Source organism: Oryctolagus cuniculus, chromosome 10 (genome assembly GCF_964237555.1).
Source record: "Oryctolagus cuniculus chromosome 10, mOryCun1.1, whole genome shotgun sequence".
Lineage (NCBI taxonomy): Eukaryota > Metazoa > Chordata > Mammalia > Lagomorpha > Leporidae > Oryctolagus > Oryctolagus cuniculus.
Window position 1 is genome coordinate 35172437 of NC_091441.1, and position 24141 is coordinate 35196577.

The 24141-nt window shown below is 39.1% G+C and overlaps 1 long non-coding RNA gene across 2 annotated transcripts; it reads left to right on the forward strand.

Annotated features, from left to right (window-relative positions):
• Nucleotides 1-448: 448 nt before the first annotated feature.
• Nucleotides 449-16471, forward strand: LOC138843948 (uncharacterized). Of its 2 annotated transcripts, XR_011379180.1 has the most exons (5): nucleotides 449-681; nucleotides 1197-1317; nucleotides 3133-3240; nucleotides 12355-12412; nucleotides 15502-16471. It is a non-coding gene; the product is annotated as an uncharacterized lncRNA (long non-coding RNA). The 2 variants fall into 2 exon arrangements; XR_011379181.1 differs by lacking the exon at nucleotides 1197-1317.
• The last annotated feature ends 7670 nt before the right edge of the window (nucleotides 16472-24141 follow it).

Genomic DNA, 24141 nt, shown 5'->3' on the forward strand with positions numbered 1-24141 from the left:
TCTGAAAAAAAAGAAAGAAAGAAATGCCTGTGTATATCAGTACTGCTGCAAATATAGTTTTGTAAAACTTTGTTTTATACCTTTGTCAAACCAGTGGTTAAGAATGTTATACTACTATAGTTTTAATTAAATGTGATTACTTTAAAATGTACTGTTTATGGATGAAATGGTCATTTTTCCATTCAATTATTGTTTATAGCCTTTGATGTACTCCCAAGAAACTAGAGTCTTTTTGCTTTTTACTTGTTAAATTTCTTATTTGGTATAGTATCAAGCTTTTTTACTGTATTGTAAATTTAAAATGTGTTAGCTCAAAAAATAAAAAAAAGAAAAAGAAAAGAAAGGAAGTGAGAAGGAAGGAGGGTGGGAAGGACAAAGGGAGTGGGAGGGAGGGAGGAAGGAAGGGAATATTATGTTCTAGAATTTTATCTACCAGGAGATTCCAAGATGGCAGAATAGGGAATGGTATACTGCACTAGGCTAGGGATAAATAGAGGGAAAAAGAGTACAAGAAGTGCACTCTTCAGGGAGAATGAGAGAGAAAACTATACTGGAAAGTCTACAAAAGGAAAAGGAAGACCATGGGCCTTTGTGGAAGGTGCAGATGTGAAGAACAAACACGGACATAAAACACAACTGCAGCAGCCAAGTGCAGGATTGGATGGCAGCTTGGAGGTGGAGGTGAGACTAGACTACAGAAACTCGTGTAGATATAGCTGGAGGGAGGGTGCGCCTTGAGTCCAGACTGGAGCCCTAGAGGCTAGTGGTTACTAATTGCTACCTGTGGACCCATTGGAAGTAAAAGGGGCAGGTTGATCTCACCCCAACCTCACCACAACAATGTCTGCTGCCTGGCTGAGACAGGGAGGGCACCATTTTGAGTTTGGGCAACAGCTGCAGAAGGAGGACACCATCTTCTAGGCAGTACTGGAGGCAGTGGTGGGGAGACAGCAACATTCGGCCTATGGCTCTTGTGTAGGCATCTGATCCAGAGATTCTTGTGAAGGGAAAATCCGCAGTCCCCACTGACTTTAAGCCTGGCTGGGAGGATTGACAGGTAGTTAAGCACCCATTTAGGACTATGAGATGCCCCTAGCCTCCCAACATATCACAAGCTTCCAGGTTCAAGCCACCCAGGTAGAGCTAGCGCAGGAAAAAATCTGCCTCTCTGATGACTGGACATGCTGACAGAGCAGTACGAAACCTCTATATCCTGTGACTGTGGGAGTCTTGTTTGCTGAGACCACGAGGACTCAGTGGCTTCAAAGAAGGTGCAGCTGACTTCTCATCAGAAACTCTACAGGCTAGAAGAGATTGGTAAGACATAGTCCAAGTTTTAAGAGAAAAAAACTGTCAACCCAGAATACTATATCCTGCAAAACTCTCATTTATGAATGAATGTGAGACCTTCCAAAACAAACAGAAATTGAAAGAATTTGTCATCAATCATCCAGCCTTACAAAATATGCTTAAAGATGTGCTACACACAGAAACACAAAGAATTTGAAGGCAGAAAATTCCCCAGTAAAAGTACAAGAGAAATCCAAGGTTAACGATAGGAATATTTATGAAAAAATGTCAGGGCCACATTACTTATTGATAGTCACCTTGAATGTAAATGCCCTCAACTCTCCAGTTAAAAGATACAGACTCTATGGCTGAAATATCATAGGCACACCTGTGTATGATTCTAAAATACTGGTAAGATAGCACAATGGTACTAGTTCTGAGGAGGGGAATTTAGCAATACCTAACAATATGGCAAACAGATTTACCATTGTAGCCTGCAATTTCACTTCTATGATACAGTTACACATATATACGTACATAAGGATGAACTGACATTTATATACGATTGTACATTATAATAAGCAAATACTGGGATGCACCCAAGCATCCAGCAATAAGGGACAGGATAAATAGCTATTGAATACCTTCAAGAAGGAACACTCTGCAGAAGTTAAAAATAAATGAGTCTCCCTTCTTTCATCCATTTCCTTCCTTCCTACCTTCCTTCCTTCCTTTCTCCCTCCCTCCCTCCCTCCCTTCCTCTCTTCTTCCTTCCATCCCTCCCTCCCTCCCTCTCTCCCCCCTTCCTGCTTTCCTGCTTTCTTTCCTTCCTTCCTTTCTTCATTTTCAAAAGCATCATAACAGAGAAAGAGAAAAGAAATTCTTCCACAAGCAGATTCATTTCGTAAATGCCTGCAGCAGCTAGGTCTGGGCCAGGCTGAAGTCAGGAACCAGGAATTCCATCTGGGTCTCCCACATGGCTGGCAAGGACTAATGTACTTGGCCATCTTCCACTTCTTCCCTATGTGCATTTTCAGGAAGCAGAGCATCCAGGACTTGAACTGGTGCTCTGATTTAGGATGCTGGCATTGCAAGCAGTGGCTTAACCCACTGTGCCACACACTAGCCCATCACATTTCTTTAATCCACCAACTGTTCTTGATGCCATGCCACCTGGCAGGCACTCAACACTGGTACTGGGCAAGAAGAGATGAGTGTACTAGCTCAGCTCTCAGCAACCACCTAGTACTCAGCATACTTCTACTGATTGCAAAATGGGACTGTCTGTTTATGTATACAAACCAGTATAAGCCATCAGCTGGCTATAGCCACATAGTTTGGATCACACGCTCCCCTAAGTAAAGAAAAAAAGAAAATTCCCACTATCTATGAACTACATGCATGTACCACCATATAATATAATACATATGAGCTTTTCATATTTTCATACAGCAAATTATTTTGTTTTCACAGTCTTTGTAAAATATTGGACAAGCATAGCCTTCCTTTCACCCCTTTTGCTCATCCTTGCCCTCCTCCCCAAATCCACATGTACCAGTAATAAAATCCCCATAAAAAGGAAAGAGGGACATGGTAACTTCCACCACCCCAAGTTAAAGCCAGTTTTCCCAATCTCCTTGCTTGCTCCCTACATCAGGAGTAAATGTTACTTGATGAGTGTATTGTTCAGGTATCTCCCACTCTCACACATACAAAAATCCCCTATACATCTTCAATCTGGAATTTAAGTCTGTAATTACAGCTTTGTTACCCACTGCACAAAAAATGCCAGCTTGGTACAGCTTCCAAATAACTCCAGATGTTCTCTCTTCACATTGCCAGAGAGAAAATAATTTTGAGCTAGTGTCAATTCAGCAGAGAGCTAACTCGGTGATTTTCATCTGGATGAAATAAGGAAGAATGAACAGGACCTGTCTATTACCCATGCAGGTGAGACAGGAATAGAAACATCCGCTCTGTCAAATTGAACGGCCTCATGCTTTAGTACTCTTAGACTCTAGTTTAACATCAAGATGTCTCAGACTTTAAATGAAATGTCAAATACAATTTGGCTGTGGATTTCTAAGATATATGATTGCCCTTGGAGAAAACTTGATAACTCAGCGTTCTTGTGTCAAATGTGTATCTACCTGATAGGGCACTCTATAAAGCTGGTCCCCTGCAATCCTTCCACCACATAAAAACCCTCAGCTTGCCTGATGAGCCAGGTCTCATTCCTGTATTAATGAATATAAGACTCAAAAAGATCACTTTTTTTAACCCATGAGGCAAAGGCCACTGTTCAGAGATTTCTTGGGCAATCTAACCTGCACAGAGTATGAACCCAGTATTGCAATGTGAAGATTTTTAATGTCTCTGGATCCTCTGGCCAGGCACACAAAAACATAGGGCACACACTTCCTAGTTTTGCAAAGTCCTGTTTTTGAGATGTTCTGCATTGTCATTGCCTCTAGTTTGGCATTCATATTCCTTATTTGTGGGACAGACTCAGTTCAAAAACACAAAAACATGAAAAAACAAAAGTAAAGCCAAATAAAAAATAGATAGTATCTTGTTTCTTTTAAGCAACAGAATCTCACAACCTAAACTTGAAAGGACACAGGACATGAGAAATCTGTTGGAAAACAAAGACACAGCAGCTAATGCAATCAAAAGACTCAGTATGGTCCAGTACAATTTTTTCCCCAGAAACCTTTTATGTAAGGTATACAAAATTCATGCATTTCATAAATACAATTTTAGGAAGGCAGTAATTGTTCCCACCCTACCCGCCCTCCCAACCACACTCCCACCATACTTCCTCCTCTGTTTCCTATTCCTATTCTTATTTTTTATGAAAATCTATTTTCAAGTAACTTTATACATATATTATTAACTATATACTAAGTAAAGAATTCAACAAATAGTATAAAAAACTGTTTCTCAACAGTTGAAACAAGGCTATTCAAAGTCATCACACCATGAAGTGTCGATTTCATTTCTATAGATTACCTTTTAGGTTCTCAATTAAATACATACAGATCAGGGAGAGCGTATGGTATTTGTCCATTAGGGAATGTCTTAATTCACTAAGTATAATGTTTCCCAGTTGCATCCATTTTGTTGCAAATTACAGGATAACATTTTTTACCACTATGTAGTATTTCATGATGTGCATGTCCCATAATTTCCTTATCCAGTCTTCATTTGACAGACATTTAGGTAAATTCCATGTCTCAGATACCGTGAATTGAGCTGCAATAAACATGGGAGTACAGAAAACTCTTTCACATGTGGATTTCATTTCCTTTTGGTAAATTCCCAGGAATGGGATGGCTGGGTCATATGATAGGTCTATATTCAGATTTCTGAGGTATCTCCATACTGTCTTCCATAGAGGCTTTACCAGTTTACTTTCCCACCAACAGTGCATTAGCGTACCTCATCCTTGCAAGCATTTGTTGTTTGTTGATTTCTGTATGAAAGCTATTCTAATGGGGCTGAGGTGAAATTTCATTATGGTTTCGATTTGCATTTCCCTAATGGCTAGTGATAGTGAGCATTTTTTCATGTGTCTGTTGGCCATTTGGATTTCCTCTTTTGAAAAATGCCTGTTTAAGTCCTTGCCCATTTCTTAACTGGGTTGTTCATTTTGTTGTTGTTGAGTTTCTTGAGCTTTTTAAACATTCTGGTATTAGTCCTTTATCAGTTGCATAGTTTGCAAATAATTTCTCCCATTCTGTCAGCTGCCTCTTCACTCTGCTGGGAGTTTTTTTGTAGTACAGAAGCTTCTCAGCTTCATGTAATCCCATTTGCCAATTTTGGCTTTAATTTCCTGTGCTTCTGGCGTCTTTTCCAAGAAGTCTTCGCCTATGCCAATGTCTTGCAGAACAATGTCTATTGTTCTGTAATAGAAATATTGTTTCCCCAATGTTTTCTAATAATTTAATGGTATCAGGTTGTAATTTAGATCTTTGACCCATTTTGAGGGGATATTTGCATAAGGCAGCGACCTTGTTTCATACTTCTGCATGTGGAGATCCAGTTTTCCCAGCATCATTTATGAAAGAGACTGTCCTTACTCCAGGGATTGATTTTAGATCATTTTTCAAAGATAAGTTGGTTGTAAATATGTGGGTTGAGGTCTGGAGTTTCTATTGTTTTATTGGTCTATCCATCTGTTTTTGTGCCAGTACCAGACTGTTTGATTAAACCTGCCGTGCAGTAAATCTTGAAATCTCGTATTGTGATGCCTCTGGCTTTGTTTTTGTCATATAAAATTCCTTAAGCAATTTGAAGTCTCCTGTGTTTCCATGTGAATTTCTTTTTTAAAAAAATACTTATTTATTTATTTGAAAGTCAGAGTTACACAGAGAGAGGGGAGGCAGAGAGAGAGAGAGAGAGAGAGAGAGAGGTCTTCCATCCAATGGTTCACTCCCCAGTTGACCACAATGGCTGGAGCTGTGCCAATCCGAAGCCTGGAGCCAGGAGCTTCTTCCAGGTCTCCTACGCGGGTGCAGGGGCCCAAGGACTTGGGCTGTCTTCTACTGCTTTCCCAGAACATAGCAGTGAGCTGGATCAGAAGTGGAGCAGCCGAGTCTTGAACCAGCACCCATATGGGATGCTGGTGCTTCAGGCCAGGGCTTTAACCCACTGCACCACAGCACTGGCCCCTCCATGTGAATTTCAGCATCATTTTTTTCTATAGCTGAGAAGAATGTCCTTGGTTTTTTCTTTGGTATCACATTGAATCTGTAAATTGCTTCTGGCTGTATGGACATTTTTATTATATTAATTCTTCCAGTCCATGAACATGGAAGATTTTTCCATTTTTTTCCTTCTATTTCTTTATTCAATGTTTTGTAATTCTCATCACAGAGATCTTTGATGTCCTCAGTTTAATCAGTTTAATTTGTTTTAAGGTATTTAATTTTTTGCAGCTTTGTGAATGGGATTGATCTCTTTTTTTTTCTTCAGTTGTTTAATTTCCTTATTTATTTCTGCAAATATTTTCCCATAAAATTTTTATTTAAGGAATACAAACTTCATGCATTTCTTTCCTTTTTTTTTTTTTTTTTGACAGGCAGAGTGTACAGTGAGAGAGAGACAGAGAGACAGAGAGAAAGGTCTTCCTTTGCCGTTGGTTCACCCTCCAATGGCCGCCGTGGCTGGTGCGCTGCTGCCGGCACATCGCGCTGATCCAAAGCCAGGAGCCAGGTGCTTCTCCTGGTCTCCCATGGGGTGCAGGGCCCAAGCACTTGGGCCATCCCCCACTGCACTCCTGGGCCATAGCAGAGAGCTGGCCTGGAAGAGGGGCAACCGGGACAGAATCTGGCACCCCGACCGGGACTAGAACCCGGTGTGCAGGCGCCGCAAGGCGGAATATTAGCCTACTGAGCAGCAGCACCGGCTTCATATATTTCTTAAGTACAACATTAAGACCATAGCTTCCCAACATATCTGTTTACCCAACCACAGTCCCACTCCTCTTCCGTCTACTTCTCCTATTCACATTCTCATTTTTTATTAAGATCTATTTTCCAGTAACTTTATACACATGCCATTAACTCCAACTTAGAAGTTCTTTCTCAGCCATGGCATTGTCTGTATACACAAAGGCTATTGATTTTTGTGTGTTGATTTGATATGCTGCCACTTTACCAAACTCTTTTATAAGTTCTAATAGTCTCTTAGCGGATCTTTTGGATCACCTATATATAGAATCATGTCATCTGCAAATAGGATGCTTGACTTCCTCCTTCTCAATTTGTATCCCTTTGATTTCTTTTTCTTGCCTAATGGCTCTGGCTAAAACTTCCAGAACTATTTTGAATAGCAATAGTGAGAGTAGGCATCCTTATCTGGATTTTAGTGGGAATGCTTCCAATTTTTCCCCATTAAATAGTATGCTGGTCATGGGTTTGTCATAAATTGCCTTGACAGTGTTGAGGAATGTTCCTTCTATACCCAATTTGCTTAGAGTTTTCATCATGAAAGGGTGTTTATATTTTATCAAATGCTTTATCTGCATCTATTGAGATAATCATGTGGTTTTTATTCATCAGTTTGCTTTGTGATGGATCAAATTGATTGATTTGCAAATGTTGAACCATCCCTGCATACCAGGGATATATCCCACTTGGTCTGGGTGAAAGATCTTTCTGATGTGTTATTGGATTTGAGTGACTAGAATTTTGTTTAGGATGTCACAGTGTGTTCATCTGGACAACTGGTCTGTAGTTAGTCTTTAAATGAGTGGTAGAATTCAGCAGTGAAGCCATGTGTTCCTGGGCTTTTCTTTCGTGGAACAGTCTTTAATACTGATCCAATTTCTGTCCTTTTAGTTGTTCTGCTTGGGTTTTCTATGTCTTCTTGGCTCAATTTAGGTAGGTTGTATGTGTCCAGAAACCTATCCATTTCTTCTAGGTTTCCAGATTTGTGGCCATACAGCTCTCTGTAGTAATTTCTGATGATTCTTTTTATTTCTGTGATATCTTATTGCATTTCTGTTTTCATTGCTAATTTTCTTGATTTGGGTCTTTTTTTTTGGTTAGTTGGGCCAATGGTGTGGTAATTTTGTTTACTTCATTTCACTGATCTTTTGTATGTTTCTTTCAATTCAATTTTGTTTATTTCTTCTCTAATTTTAATTATTTCTTTTCTCCTACTAATTTGGGGTTTGGTTTGCTGTTATTTTTCTAGGTCCTTGAGATGCACTGATAGCTCATTTATTTGGTACCTCTCCAATTTTTTGATGTAGGCATCAATTGCTATTAACATTTTTATTAACACTGCTTTTGCTGCATCGATTAAATTTTGATATGTTGTATTGCCTTCACTCATATACAGAATTTCTTGATTTTTCTTTTGATTTCTTCTATGGCCCATTGTTCATTCCAGAGCATGCAGTTCAGTCTCCATGTGTTTGCATATTTCTAGAAATTCCTGAGTTGTTGATTTCCAACTTCATTCCATTGTGGTCAGAGAAGGTGCATAGTATGATATCCATTGTTGTGAATTTGCTAAGACTCACTTGATGGTGTAGCATGTGGTCTATCCTAGAGAGAGTTCAATGCACTAATGATAAGAATGTGTATTCTGCAACTGTGGGGTAAAAGAAAAGTTATGTAGATATTCTTTAGGTTCATTTGGTATAGTGTTGATTAACTCTGTTGTTTCTTTGCTGATTTTCTGTATGGTTGATCTGTCCATTGCTGAAAGTGGAGTATGAAAGTCCCCCATTACTGTTGTATTCCAGTTTTTATCTCCCTTTAGGTCCATTAACATTTCTTTTTAATCACCAAATCCCCTATAATTGGTTCATATATGTTTATTAGAATCAGATCTTCTCATTGAATTGGTTCTGCAATCATTACATAGTGCCCTTTGTCTCTTTTAATAATGTTTGTGTTGAAGTCATTTGTCTGATATTAGGATGGTTACACCAGCTCTTTTCTGGTTTCTGCTGCATGGAATACCTTCTTCTATCCTTACACTTTCAGTCTGAATATATCATTCTCGGTGAGATATGTTTTTTTGTGGGTCTCAAAAAGATGGGTCTTGTTTTTAATCCATTCACCCAGTCTGTATCTTTTAGATGAATAGTTGAGGCTATTTACATTCAAAGCAACTACTGCTAAGTAATGACTTTGCCCTGCTATTTTTCCATAAATATTCCTATTTTTTACTTTGGATTTCCTTTGTATTTTTACTAAGAGATTTCCTACCTGCACCTTCTTGCATGGTGATTGCCACGTCTCTGTGCATAGCAATATCCTCAATCATCCTTTGTAAAGCTTGACAAGTGGTAAGAAATCTTTCAATTTCTGTTTGTTTTGGAAAGCCTTTATTTCACATTTGTTCATTAGTGAGAGCTTTGCAGCATACAGTATGCTGGGTTGACATTTTTTTCTCCTAAGATTTGGAATATATTTCATCATTTTCTCTTGACCTGTAAGGTTTCTGGTGAACACTCAGTTATGAGTCTAATTGGAGACCCTCTGAAAGTAACCTGGCATTTCTTTCATGCACATTCTAAAATTTTTTTTAAAGTTTTACAGTTGAAAGTTTGACTACAGTCATGTCTATTAGGAGTTCTATATGCTTCCTATACTTGGACAGCCCTTTCTTCTCCAAATTAGGGATTTTTCTGTAATTATTTCACTTAAAAAGTCTTCTAAGACATTCTCTCTTTCCGCGCCCTCAGGAACTGCTAAGACGTGTATGTTGGGTCATTTGATAGTATCCCATAAATCTCCAACACTGTTTTTTGTTTTTTTTTAATTTCTTCTTTTTTTGGTCTGATTTATTAAAATTTCCAGAGATTTTTCTTCTAGCTCAGATATTCTTTCTTCTGCCTCACCAAGTTTGTTGTTTGTTAAGACTTTCTACCGCATATTTTATTTATTTTATTGAATTCTTCAATTCCAGTATTTCATTTTTATTTACCTTTAAATTCTGTAATTTATGGGAAAAATTTTCATTCATGTCAAGTATGGATTTAGTTAATTCATGGATTTGCTTCTGATTACTTCTAAGTAATCCTATGATGACTTTTTTGAATTCCATTTCCAGCATTTCTTCAATCTCCTCATCTTCATATTCTAGTATTGAAGCATTGTTGTGTTCCCTTGGGGACATAATGTTTTCTTCCTTATTCTTGTTTCTTGAACTTCTGTGTTTAATTTTAGACATCTGTGTGGATACCTGTAGGTTTGTTTTGCTCTTTTTCCTGTCATGGCTTTTATCTTTGGACTATACCTCTGTGGCTTAGTGGAGGGTCTGCTCTTTCAGTGAAAACCCTGAAGTGTGTGCTGGGTATGGCCCTGGGGCTCTTTTCAGTGCTCCAAGATTAGGGGAGTGCCCAAGGTGGGACTCAAGTTGGATGGGGTAAATCTTTCCTTTTTTTTTTTTTTTTTTTTTTTTTTGGTCAGGGAGGAGGGTTTGTTCAGTTCTCTTGGTTTGTCTCACAGTCACCTTCTCTCCTCCAAGGAGACCAATGCCCAGGAGCTAGCCCCAGTGGGTGCAATATTCATCCACACAGCCACAAAAAACACACAAAGGATACATACAGTCTTAAGTGAGCACAGATCTCACAGCATGTGGGATTGCCCACAGTGCCCATATGATTTTTGAAAAAATAACGCTAAGCTAAATAAAGAAATATGACAAACTTAGCCTTGGGTGTACATAAACATCTTGGTGGAACTTGGTCTTCATCTAAGCACGTTTTTATCACTGACACAGTATAAGGCCAGAAATTTCTAACTACAACTGTTATGCAGAGTGTAAATATGGCTATGAAATATGACTCTGGGAGGAGTGATACACTATTCTGCTATGAAAACATTAACAGTTCCTTATCGAGCACTTAAAATGAGCTTATAATTTCAGATCCATTATCTCTAATACTCAAAAGACCAAAGGAAGGTGCTACCGGTTGAATTAATCCCCTCAATACAGAAATATTTTGAAGTCCTAACCCTCATACCCAGAAGGTGATCTGATTAGGAAATAGGGTATTTACAAAGATAAGAGGATTTACAAAATCAGTGGGGTGGGATGTAATCCAATTTGAATGATGTCCTTATAAAAAGTGAAAATTTGGGCACAGAGACAGACTGACATAGAGGGAAGACACAAGGAAAACTCCAAATGAAGATAGAGAATTGGAGGATTCTTGCTATTAGGCAAGAAATGCCTGAAGCTAGCAGAAGCTAGGAAATAAATGCAGAGCAGATCCTCTTTCCCAGCATCTTTAGAGGGAGCATGGATCTCTGACATCTTAATTTTAGAATTTTTGCTTTTAGAATTGTGAGATAATAACTTTCTTTAGCCCTAATTCACCGTTTGTACTACTTTGCTCTGGAAGCACTGGGAAACCCAATGCAGATGGAAATTTTACCATTTCTAGGCTATTGACATGTAAACTGAGGCACAGTTCAGGTTCAGCCCTGAACTGACAGTGGAGTTCATGTTCATGAAGCCATAGCAGTGTTTCCAAACTGCCTTACATTAGTCTTTTTTTTTTTTTTTTTTTTTGACAGGCAGAGTGGATAGTGAGAGAGAGAGACAGAGAGAAAGGTCTTCCTTTTTTTGCCGTTGGTTCACCCTCCAATGGCCGCCGCGGCTGGCGCGATGCGGCCAGCACACCGCGCTGATCCAAAGGCAGGAGCCAGGTACTTCTGGTCTCCCATGGGGTGCAGGGCCCAAGCACTTGGGCCATCCTCCACTGCCCTCCCGGGCCACAGCAGAGAGCTGGCCTGGAAGAGGGGCAACTGGGACAGAATCCGGTGCCCCGACCAGGACTAGAACCCAGTGTGCCGGCACTGCGAGGTGGAGGATTAGCCTATTGAGCCGCGGCGCCGGCCTAACATTAGTCTTGAACTTCCTTGCAAGGCATATCCTTGAGCTTCCAAGCATTCAATTAAAAAAATTTAGCTGTTTGCATTTCCATAATATTTGAAATGATGTATACACAGAGATTATCTCAACAGCAATTGAATAACCAAACCCCAGCCCATAATTTCCATGATAAACTCTGCATTGGTACAAATTAGCACTACTTTAATTGTCCCAGATAAATGAGAATATAGTATGTTTATTATATAAATAATGACTTAAAATGGCACAATTTGAATTCTAAATAGCATCACACTAATTATATACAAATAGGTCACAGTAGCTGGAACAAGAAAAACTGTAGGGGAACTGAATCATTATCACACAACTCATATAATAATCCGTGTTGACATCAAAAGGGATATCATAGTGTCAGAGGCATGATCAGGTAGGAATAATGATTTTTCTTCAAATGCTGTCTTCATATAAGTAATATTCTTACTTTCCATCTTATTGGGTTGAAAATGGGTTTGTACTTTTGTACTTACTTAACAACTGTAATACGGTGCATTAACAGCAAGAGGCATTTAAAGATATATGTACTTTTATGTCTACATATGGGGTAGGAGAATTGATTGAGCTATGAAGCTGTATTTTGTGGGCTACATTGCCTGCTATTTCCTTGACTGTAAGTAATAAATTACTCTTATTCTGTCACAATAGGAGCACTGGTGGGACCACAATCAAAGCTACTTAAGGAAGACATCACACAGAGCTTTTTGTGAGCATTTCATTTATTGAGAAACTATACTGAATACACCAGAGAGGGCAGGAAAGAAGCAAAATTGTTGCTCAGGAGTACAGGGTAGAGGAAGTGACTTAAGATTTACCCAAGTCTGAGAGAAAATATAGATCTGAGGGTCTCTATAGTAGTAGAAACTCAGGTCCTACTACCTCTCAAGGCAAGGACTAGGAGACAGGGCAAGGGACTGCTAAGTGTTATTTTGGGAAACTGAATCCTAGGTATCTAGGGTCCAATCTGGGGGCCCAAGCATGCACTAGAGGGAACAGAAAGTGGACTTTAAACTACCTGGAGACATGGATAGGGCTATTTCACTGAATATTAGTCAGTCAATTGTGTACCTACTTTGTGACTGACGAGGATCCCCTTCTACCAAGTCCTTTGCACATCCTTTAGTGGACGCATTAGCTAAGATGCAGGGGGAAAACCTAATAAGTCTAAGATTTAATTTCCTGCAAATACAATGAATGCTCAGACTCTCATTAAATCTAAATGGAAGTCTATAAATTAATGCAACATATCTGGCATACTCAATCTGTACATGTATTTTCATTACTATTATAACTTAAAATTTCTCAGTCAATACTTTGGGTCTGATGTAAATTTTTCTCCAAGAACATGAGTATACTAGGTTGAAAATTCATGGCATTACTTTGAGTTTTCTGCTTTAGCAGCAATTAACTGCTTAATCTATTTATTAGGTAGCTGTCACCTTGGAAACCAAGGAACAGAGCCCTGAGGGGTGGGTCAAGCAGATCTATAGACTTAAATAACAATTCCAAAATAAATATATAAATCAGAACTTAAAAAGTAAACCAGAAAACAAGAGAAGAAATATCACTGTTACTTCCTAACTAGTTGCCAAAGTAGTTGTACAATTACTGCTTAATTATAAGAGTTCCCTACATTTTCTAAGATTAATTTTACAGAAGATTTTCATATGCCTTATTTCATTGTCTTACAGACATGATCAAAATAAACTGTGGCCACATGAACCTCCACCAATACAAAACAAACACTTTGCCACTTGTTCGTCATTGTTTGTCACCACTCTAGAAAGGTTCATAGAAGGAAGATGTAAAGGATAAAATGTTGAAGTTCAATAGAATTATTTGGAGGATCAGTTCAAGGATTCACTCCTTACCCACAACCCTGAGTTCCACACAGCCTGGTCTTTACCAGGCTCTTTCTGAGAATCTTTCTCCCAGAGGTTCCTCCTGTCCATTTCTGCCCTTCCTGAAAGCCAGCTGTTATATCTCTATGCAGGCCAGGCAGGAGTCTCTTAACTGTTTTCTCTGCTTTCTTCCCCATACTCCTTCTTACTGGAAGTCATTATCATTGCACTTTCTCCTGTAAGCTCTACAGTGGATTTACTCCCTTCTCTGGCTCCAAGTGGTCTCTATAACCATGGTTTCCTCCTCCTCCACAGACTCAATTGGCCACTGTACTCTGTTTTCAGTTTACCAAACCCTATTTGTTATAAAGCTTGTTCCCATGCCTCTGCCTAGGGAACCTTTCACTTCCTTCCTGATTAAAACCCATTTGTCTTTATTGACCTTGCTCTTCATCATGCCTGGCTGCCTGAGGCCCTCTTTTCTCTTCTTCCTGTTGAACTTATTCAACACATGGCTCCATTTAGCAATTACTGACATGATTCAGAATTACGCATATTTAATAGAATGACTCTTCTTGTCCTAGAATCAAGGCTAAAACTGAGAACAAGAAAGGACTAATACATGCTATTTTAAAATGTGTATTTGGTTAGTTATTTGAAAGTCAAAGTGAGAGAGATAGAGTATGTGTATGGAGAAGAAGGGAAGGAGGAAGGGAAAGAGAGGGGGAGAGAGAGAGAGAGAGAAAGAGAGGGAAAGTCTTCCACTCAGTGGTTCACTCTTGCAGTAGCTGGGCCTGTGCCAGACTTGCATCAGAAGCCCAGAAAACCATCAGGTTTCTCATTGGGTGACATGGACTAAAATACTTGAGCCATCACCCACTGCCTCCTAGGATGCACATTAAGTTGGATAAGAAGCGGAGTAGCTAGGACTTAAACCAGGCACTTCAATATGGGATGCAGACATCAGAGGGGTTGCTTAACCATCTGCAACCACAATGCCCACTCCAGGACTCACACACTCTAAAGATAAGTTAAAGACTTGAATTCCCACAGAGGAAGCCTTCCTGGGAAAGCTTGAGTTTGAGGACATATGGAGACAGAATGAGGCCGGCGCCGCAACTCACTAGGCTAATCCTCCGCCTTGCGGCACCGGCACACCGGGTTCTAGTCCCGGTCGGGGCGCCGGATTCTTTCCCGGTTGCCCCTCTTCCAGTCCAGCTCTCTCCTGTGGACAGGGAGTGCAGTGGAAGATGGCCCAAGTACTTGGGCCCTGCACCCCATGGGAGACCAGGGGAAGTACCTGGCTCCTGCCATCGGATCAGCGCGGTGCGCCAGCTGCAGCACGCAGGCCACGGCAGCCATTGGAGGGTGAACCAACAGCAAAGGAAGACCTTTCTCTCTGTCTCTCTCTCTCACTGTCCACTCTGCCTGTCAAAAAAAAAAAAAAAAAAAAAAGAAAAGAAAGAATGAAACCTACTCACCAACAAGAGGAATCTAGGAGCAAAGGGGTGCCCAGAGAAGTCCAGGATAGCAGGGTAATAGAAGCAGGCAGAAGCAGAGTAGTGTGTGCTTGACAAGTGCATGTGAAATTCCTGTACTTCAAATGCAAGGATCAAAGGGCAGAGCATGGCCTAGCAAAGGCAACTCGATAGGATGCTGTCCAAGAGGGCTGGATGCCTAGGATTGACCTCAGAAAGGCAGGGGCTTGAATGAGTTTGCAAGGGTCATATGGAGAATGTGGCCCAGCAGAAATCTGTGTTGGGGATGAGATGGTGGTACTATACAGAAATACCGCATGAACAATTTAGCAATAGTCCTAACATAGTATCTTGGCACTCACTACAGCCTATAGTACATATGCCTGTATCACAAATAGTTATCTAAGTCCTTGCCTCCCCTATTCTTCCAATATCTAATCTCTAACATCTCTTCTTTACCCTCTTTAACACCCCAGGTCTTGGAGGAACATGGAACAGAAGAGGAAGAAAGTAAAGGTAGAATAAAGAGAGACCACACCAGTCCCAACTCTGGTCTACAAGCTATAAAGTTAAGCCTTCTCTGAAGGATGGAAAAAAAAGTGTAACTTGAGCAAGAGATTGACTTTTTTAAAATGAGAGAATTGGCCTTTTAACACCTGAAAGGGTGTGTATATATTCAAAAATGAATTTAAAAGGATTAGACACAGGCCAGCACTGTGGTGTAGTGGGCTAAGCCCATATGGATGCCAGTTTGAGTCCTGACTATTCCTCTTCTGATACAGCTCTCTGCCTATGGCCTGGGAAAACAGTGGAAGACAGACAAAATGCCTGGGTTCCTGCACCCATGTAGGAGACCAGGAAGAAGCTTCTGGTTCCTGGCTTCAGATCAGTCCAGCTCTGGCCATTGCAGCCATTTGGGGAGTGAACTAGTGGATGGAAGATCTTTCTCTTTTTCTCCCTCTCTCTTAGACTCTGTCTCTGAAATAAATAAATAAATATTTTTTTTTTATTTTTTTTTTTATTTTTGACAGGCAGAGTGGACAGTGAGAGAGAGAGACAGAGAGAGAAAGGTCTTCCTTTGCCGTTGGTTCACCCTCCAATGGCCGCCGCTGCAGCCGGCGCACCGCGCTGATCCGATGGCAGGAGCCAGGAGCCAGGTGCTTTTCCTGGTCTCCCATGGGGTGCAGGGCCCAAGCACCTGGGCCATCCTCCACTGCACTCCCTGGCCATAGCAGAGAGCTGGCCTGGAAGAGGGGCAACCGGGACAGAATCCGGCGCCCCAACCGGGACTAGAACCCGGTGTGCCGGCGCCGCAAGGTGGAGGATTAGCCTATTGAGCCACGGCGTAAATAAATATTTTTTAGAAAATGATTGGACAAATGTAGAATCTGCCCAAGATATCATCAAGGGGCAAGGACATGAAATGAAATGAGATAGAATATGTTAAAGAAAATGTTGAGAGAAACTAAATAAATTTCTTGTTTAAAGCCTACAAAGCTCAGCCCAAGAAACAAATTCATTTTATACATATATAAGTATGTATATTTGTATGTTTATACAGAAGTTTATACAGAAAAAATATAATTTTATTTGTTTTTTGAATTTTTATTTAAGGTATAGAAATTTCTTGTGTGTCATACACACAGATTGAGGGTCATAGTGATTCTTCCCGCCCTCCCTCCCACCTATGCTCCCACTCTTGTTCCTCGTCCCTGTCCTATTCCCATTCTTATTTTTTACAAAGATCTATGTTCAGTTAGTTTTATACTGATATGATTAACCCTACACTAAGTAAAGACAAGTATGAAGACAAAAAAAGCACTGCTCCTCAGCAGCTGAGACAAGGGCTGTTCAAAATCACTGCATCTCAAAATGTCAATTTCACTCCAGTAGATTAAGTTTTAGGTACTCTACTGGTTACCACAGTTCAGGGAGAACATATGGTATGTCTTTTGGGGACTGGATTATTTCACCAAGTATAATGGTTTCCAGTTGAATTGATATTGTTGTAAATGACAAGATTTCAATTTCCTTTACCAGTGTATAATATTCTATAGTGAATATATACCATAATTTCATTATCCAGTTATAAACTGATGGACATCTGGGCTGACTCCATATCTTAGTTATTGTGAATTGAGCTGGAATAAACATGGGTATACAAATGACTTTGAATATGCTGATTTATTTACATTTGGGTAAATTTCCAGGAGTTAGATGGCTGGGTCATATGCTAGGTCTATATTCAGAATTCTAAGGCATCTCCATACTGTCTTCCACAATGGCTGCACCATGTACATTCCTGCCAATAGTGGATTAGGGTACCTTTTCCTCTACATCCTCACCTGTATTTCTTATTTGTTGATTTCTGTATGAGAGCAAATCTAACTGGGGTAAGGTGAAACATCACTGTGGCTTTCATTTGCATTTACCTGATGACTAGTGATCCTGAGCATTTTTTTTTTTCATGTATCTGTTGACCACTTGAATTTCCTCTCTTGAAAAATGCTTGTTCAAGTCCTTTGTCCTTTTTTTAACTGGATTTTTTGTTTTGTGTTGAATTTATTGAGCTCTTTATAGATTCTGGATATTAACCATTTATCAGTTGCACAGTATAAAAATATTTTCTCCCATTCTGTTGGTTCTCTCTTCACTTTGCTGAGTGTAAATTTTGCAGAGCAGAAGCTTCTCAGCTTGCTGTAATCCCATTTGTCAATTTTGGGTTTGATTGCCTGGCTTCTTGGGTCTTTGCCAAGAAGTCTTTGCCTATGTCAATGTGTTGCAGGGTTTCCCCAAAGTTTTCTAGGGTTTTGGTGATATTGGGTCATAGATTTAGGTCTCTAAACCATTTTGAGTGGACTTTTGTATAAGGTGCAATATAGGGGTCTTGTTTCATACTACTACATGCAGAGATCCAGTTCTCCAAAGACAATTTGTTGAAAACATTGTCCATGCTCCAGGAACTGACTCTAGCTTCTTTGTCAAAGATAAGTTGGTTGCAGATGTATGGACTGATTTCTGGAGTTTCTCTTCTGCTCCATTGGTCTACCCAGTGGATAGACCAGTTTTGATTATAACTGTTTTGATTATAACTGCCCTCTAGAATATCTTGAAATCTAGTTTGAGATGCCTCTGGGTTTGTTTTTGTTGTATAAGAATGCTTAAGCTCTTCAGAGTCTCTTGTGTTTCCATATGACTTTTAACATTATTTTTTCTAGACATGAGAAGAATTCCATCAGTATTTTCATTGGGATCACATTGAATCTGTAAATTGCTTTTGGCAGCATGAACATTTTGATGATTATCATTCTTCCAGTCTATGAACATGGAATATGTTCCCATTTTTGTATGTCTTCTATTTCTTTCTTTAATGTTTTCAATTTTCATCATAGAGATCTTTGATATCCTGGGTTAAATTTATACCAAAGTATGTAATTGCTTTTTTAGCTAAAATGATAGAATTGATCTTAGAAGTACTTTCTCAGCCATGGAATTGTCTGTGTATACTTTATCTAACTTTATATTTTATCAAACACTTTTATGAGTTTCAATAATCACTTAGTGAAGTCTTTTGATCTCTTATATACAGAAGCATGTCATCTGCAAATAGGGATAATTATACTTCCTCCTTTTCCAATTATATCCCTTTAGTTTCTTTTTCTTAGTTAATGGCTCTAGCTAAAACTTCTAGGACTGTATTGAGTAGCAGTGGTGAGAGTAGGCATCCTTTTCTGGTTCCAGATCTTAGTGGGAATGCTTCCAATTTTTACCATTTAATAAGATGCTGGCTGTAGGTCTGTCATAAGTTACCTTGATTTTCTTGTGGAATACTCCCTCTATATTCAATTTGCTTTAAGTTTTCATCATGAAAGGATGTTGTATTTTATCAAATGTTTTATCTGTATCTATTGAGATCATCATATGGCTTTTATTCTTCAGTTTGTCAATGTGATTTATCACATTGATTGACTTGAGAATGTTGAACCATCCCCTGCATAGCAAGGATAAATCCCACTTGTCCCAAATGAATGCTCTTTCTGGGATGGTGTTGGATTTGATCAGTAAGTATGTTGCTGAATATTTTACATATACGATCATCAGGGATATTTGACTATAGTTCTCTTTTTCTGTTGTATCTTTTTATAGCTTAGGAATTAAGGAGATGCTAGCTTCCTAAAAGGAGTCTGGGAAGATTCCTTCCCTTTCAATTATTTTGAATAGCTTGAGAATAACTGGAATTAGTTCTATTTTAAATGTCTGTAGAATTCAGCAGTGAAGCTGTCTGGTCCTGGGCTTTTCTTTGTTGGGAGGGTCTTTATTACTGATTCAATTGCTGTCTTGGTTATTGGTCTGTTTAAATTTTCTATGTCTTCATGGCTCAGTTTAGGTAGGTTGTATGTATCCAGGAATCTATCCATTTCTTCTAGGTTTCTCAGTTTATTGGCAAATAGCTCGTTGTAGTAATTCCGGATGATTGTACTATTTCTGTGGTATCAGTTGTTACATTTCATTTTTCAACTCTCTGATTCTATTGATTATGGTCTTTTCTCTCTCTCTTTTTTTTTTTTTTTTTGATTTGTGCCAATGGAGTGTCAATTTTATTTTTTCAAAATATCAGCTCTTCATTTTACTGATCTTTTGTATTTTTGGTATTAATTTTCTTGATTTCTTCTCTGCTTTTAATTATTTCTGTCCTCCTACCAAATTTGGGTTGGATTTGATGTTGTTTATGTCCTTGAGATGCACTGACAGCTCATTTATTTGGTACATTTCCAATTTCCTGATGTAGGAATCAACTGCTATTAACTTCCCCCTTTTTTATTTTTTGGATGGGCAGAGTTAGTGAGAGAGAGACAGAGACAGAGAGAAAGGTCTTCCCTTTCCATTGGTTCACCCTCCAAATGGCCACAACAGCTAGCACACTGCGGCCAGCCCACTGTGCCAATCTGGAGCCAGGAGCCAGGTGCTTCCTCCTGGTCTCCCATGCGGGTGCAGGGCCCAAGCACTTGGGCCATCCTCCACTGCCTTCCTGGGACACGGCAGAAAGCAGGACTGGAAGAGGAGCAACCAGAACAGAATCTGGCACCCCAACCAGGACTAGAACCTGGGGTGCTGGCACCACAGGCAGAGGATTAGCCAAGTGAGCCATGGCGCTGGCCTAACTTCCCTCTTAACACTGCTTTTGCTGAATCCATTAAGTTTTCATGTGTTGTATTGATTTGTTTTCAGAAATTTTTTATTTTTCTTTTGATTTACTCTATGAACCACTCACAGAGATCTTTCATTTAGGTCACTTCTTTTTTTTTTTTTTTTCCAGAATGTCTTGGCTTTCCATGCCTGAAATACTCTCATGGGCTTTTTAGCCAGAAGAATGCCTTAAGGGCTGATTCTGAGGCCAGAGTGCTGTTTAGGACATCTGCCATTCTATGAGTCTGCTGTGTATCCCGCTTCCCATGTTGGATCATTCTCTCCTTTTTAATTCTATCAGTTAGTATTAGCAGACACTAGTCTTCTTTATGTGATCCCTTTGACTCTTAATCTTATCATAATGATCAATTATGAACTGAAACTGATTGCTTTGACTAGTGAGATGGCATTGGTACATGCCACCTTGATGGGACTGAATTGGAATCCCCTGGCACATTTCTAACTCTACCATTAGGGGCAAGTCAAATTGAGCATGTGCCAAACTATACATCTCCTCCCTCTCTTATTCCCACTCATATTTAACAGGGATCACTTTTCAGTTAAATTAAAATATCCTTGACAGTCAGGACAAGGGCTGATCAAGTCATTGTTTCTCATAGTGTCCATTTCACTTCAACAGGTTTCCTTTTAAGTGCTCAGTTAGTTGTCACAGATCAGGGAGAACATATGATATTTGTCACCTTAGGACTGGCTTAATTCACTGAGCATGATGTTTTTCAGATTTCCTCCATTTTGTTGCAAATGACTGGGTTTCATTTTTTTTTACTGCTGTATAGTATTCTATAAAGTACATAGCCCATAATTTCTTTATCCAGTCTTCTGTTGATGGACATTTAGGTTGATTCTGTGTCTTAGCTATTGTGAATTGAGCTGCAATAAACATTGAGGTGCAGAGCTCTTTTATTTGTCAATTTAATTTCCTTTGGGTAAATTCCAAGGAGTAGGATGGCTGGGTTATATGGCAGGGTTCTATTCAGGTTTCTGAGGAATCTCCAAACTGACTTCCATAGTGGAAGTTTGCATTCTCACCAACAGATTACTGTCCCTTTTTCCCCACATCCTCACCAGCATGTGTTGTTGGTATATTTTTTTTATGTAAGCCATTACACCAGGGTGAGGTGAAACCTCATTGTGGTTTTGATTTGCATTTCCCTGATTGCTAGTTATCCTGAAAATTTTTTCATGTGTCTGTTGGCCAGTTGGATTTCCTCTTTTGAAAAAATGTCTATTGAGGTCCTTGGCCCATCTCTTAAGTGGGTTGTTTGTTTTGATGTTGTGGAGTTTCTTGATCTCCTTGTAGATTCTGGTTATTAATCCTTTATCAGTTGCATAATTTGCAAATATTTTTCCCATTCTATCAGTTGCCTCTTCACTGTCCTGAATATTTATTTTGCAGTACAGAAACTTCTCATTTGATGTAATCCCAATTGTTAATTTTGGCTTTGACTGCCTGTGCTTCCGGGGTCTTTTCCAAGAAGTCTTTTCCTGTGCCTATATCTGCAGGATTTCTCTGATGTTCTCTAATAATTTGATGGTGTCAGGTTGTAGATTTAGATCTTTAATCCATGTTGAGTGGATTTTTGTATAAGGTGTAAGGTAGGGGTCTTGCTTCAAGATTCTGCATGTGGAAATCCAATTTTCCCAACAACATTGGTTGAAGAGACCGTCCTGGCTCCAGGAATTGGTTTTAGATCCTTGATCAAATAAAAGTTGGCTGTAGATGTTTGGATTGATTTCTGGTGTTTCTATTCTCTTCCTTTGGTGTATCCATTAGTTTCTGTACCAGTACCATGCTGTTTTGATTACAACTGCCCTGTAGTGTGTCCTGAAATCTGGTATTGTGATGCCTCTGGCTTTGTTTTTGTTGTACAAGATTGCTTTAGCTATTCAAGGTCTTCTGTGTCTCCATATGAATTTCAGCATCATTTTTTCCAGATCTGAGGAGAATGTCTTTGGTATTTTGATTGGTATCGCATTGAATCTATAAATTGCTTTTGGAAGAATGGACATTTTGATTATATTGATTCTTAAAATCCATGAGCATGGAAGATTTTTGGAAGATTTTTCCATTTTTTTGGTATCCTCTTCTATTTCTTTTTTAAGATTTTGTAATTCTCACCGTAGAGATCTTTGATATCCTTGGTTAAGTTTATACCAAGGTATTTTTTATAGCTACTGTGAATGGGATTGATCATAGCAGTTCTTTCTCAGCCGTGGCATTGCCTGTGTATACAAAGGCTGCTGATTTTTGTGCATTGACTTCATATCCTGCTACTTTGCCAAAGCTCTCTTAGTAGAGTTCTTTGGATCCTCTAAATAAAGAATCATATCTGCAAAGAGGGATAGTTTGAATTCCTCCTTCCCAATTTTATCCTTTTAATTTCTTTTTTAATGGCTCTGGTTAAAACTTCTAGAACTATATTGAATTGCAGTGGTGAGAGTGGGCATCCCTGTCTGGTACCAGATCTCAGTGGAAATGCTTCCAACTTTTCCCCATTCAATAGGATGCTGGCCGTGGGTTTTTCATAAATTGCTTTGATTGTATTGAAGAATGTTCCTTCTATACCCAATTTGCTTAGAGTTTTCATCATGATACGGTTTTGTATTTTATCAAATGCTTTCTCTGCATCTATTGAGAAAATCATATGGTTTTTCTTCTGCAGTTTGTTAATGTGGTGTAACACATTGATTGATTTGTACACATTGAACCATCCCTGCATACCAGGGATAAATCCCACTTGGTCTGGGTGGATGATCTTTCTGATGTGTTGTTGCATTCTATTGGCCAGAATTTTATTGGGGATTTTGCATCTGTGTTCATCAGGGAAATTGGCCTGTAATTCTCTTTCAATGCTGCATCTTTTTCAGGTTTAGGAATTAAGGTGATGTTGGCTTCAGAGAAAAAATTTGGGAGGATTCCCTCTTTTTTGATTGTTCTGAATAGTTTGAGAAAAATTGGAGTTAGTTCTTCTTTAAATTCTTTAGAATTCAGCAGTGAATCCATCTGGTCCTGGGCTTTTCTTTGTTGGGAGAGCCTTTACTACTGATTCAATTTCTGTCTCAGTTATGGGTCTGTTTAGGTTTTCTATGTCTTCATGGTTCAATTTAGGTTGGTTATATGTGTCCAGGAATCTATCCATTTCTGATAGGTTTCCCTGTTTGCTGGCATACAACTCTTTGTAGTAATTTCTGATAACTCTTTTTAGTTCTGTGCTGTATGTTGTTACATTCCCTTTTTCATCTCTGATTCTATGAATTTGTGTCTTTTCTCTCCTTTTTCTGGTTAGTTGGGCCAATGGTGTGTCAATTTTGTTTATTTTTTCAAAAAACCAGCTGTTTGTTTTGTTGATCTTTTCTAATTTTTTTGATTCAATTCTGCTGATTTCTTCTCTAATTTCTCTAATTTTAATTATTTCTCTTCTCCTACTAGATTTTGGGTCTGGTTTGCTGCAGTTTTTCTAGATCTGTGAGATGCATCGATAGCTCATTTGGTGCCTTTCCAATTTTTTGATGTAGGAACCTATTGCTATAAACTTTCCTTTTAACACTGCTTTTGCTGTATCCCATAAGTTTTGATATGTTGAACTGTTATCCTCATTTACCTCCAGGAAGTTTTTGATTTCTCTTTTGTTTTCTTCTATGACCCAGTGTTCATTCAGGGGCATGTTGTTCAGTCTTCATGTGTTTGCATAATCTCTAGGGATTCCTGAGTTGCTAATTTCCAGCTTCATTCCATTGTTCTCTGAGATGATGCATTGTATGATTTTGATTCTTTTGAATTTGCTGAAACTTGTTTATGGCCTAGCATGTGGTCAATCCTAGAGTAGGTCCCATGCACTGCTGAGAAAAATGTGTATTCTTCAAGTGCAGGATGAAAATTTTGTAGATATCTGTTAGATCCATTTAGG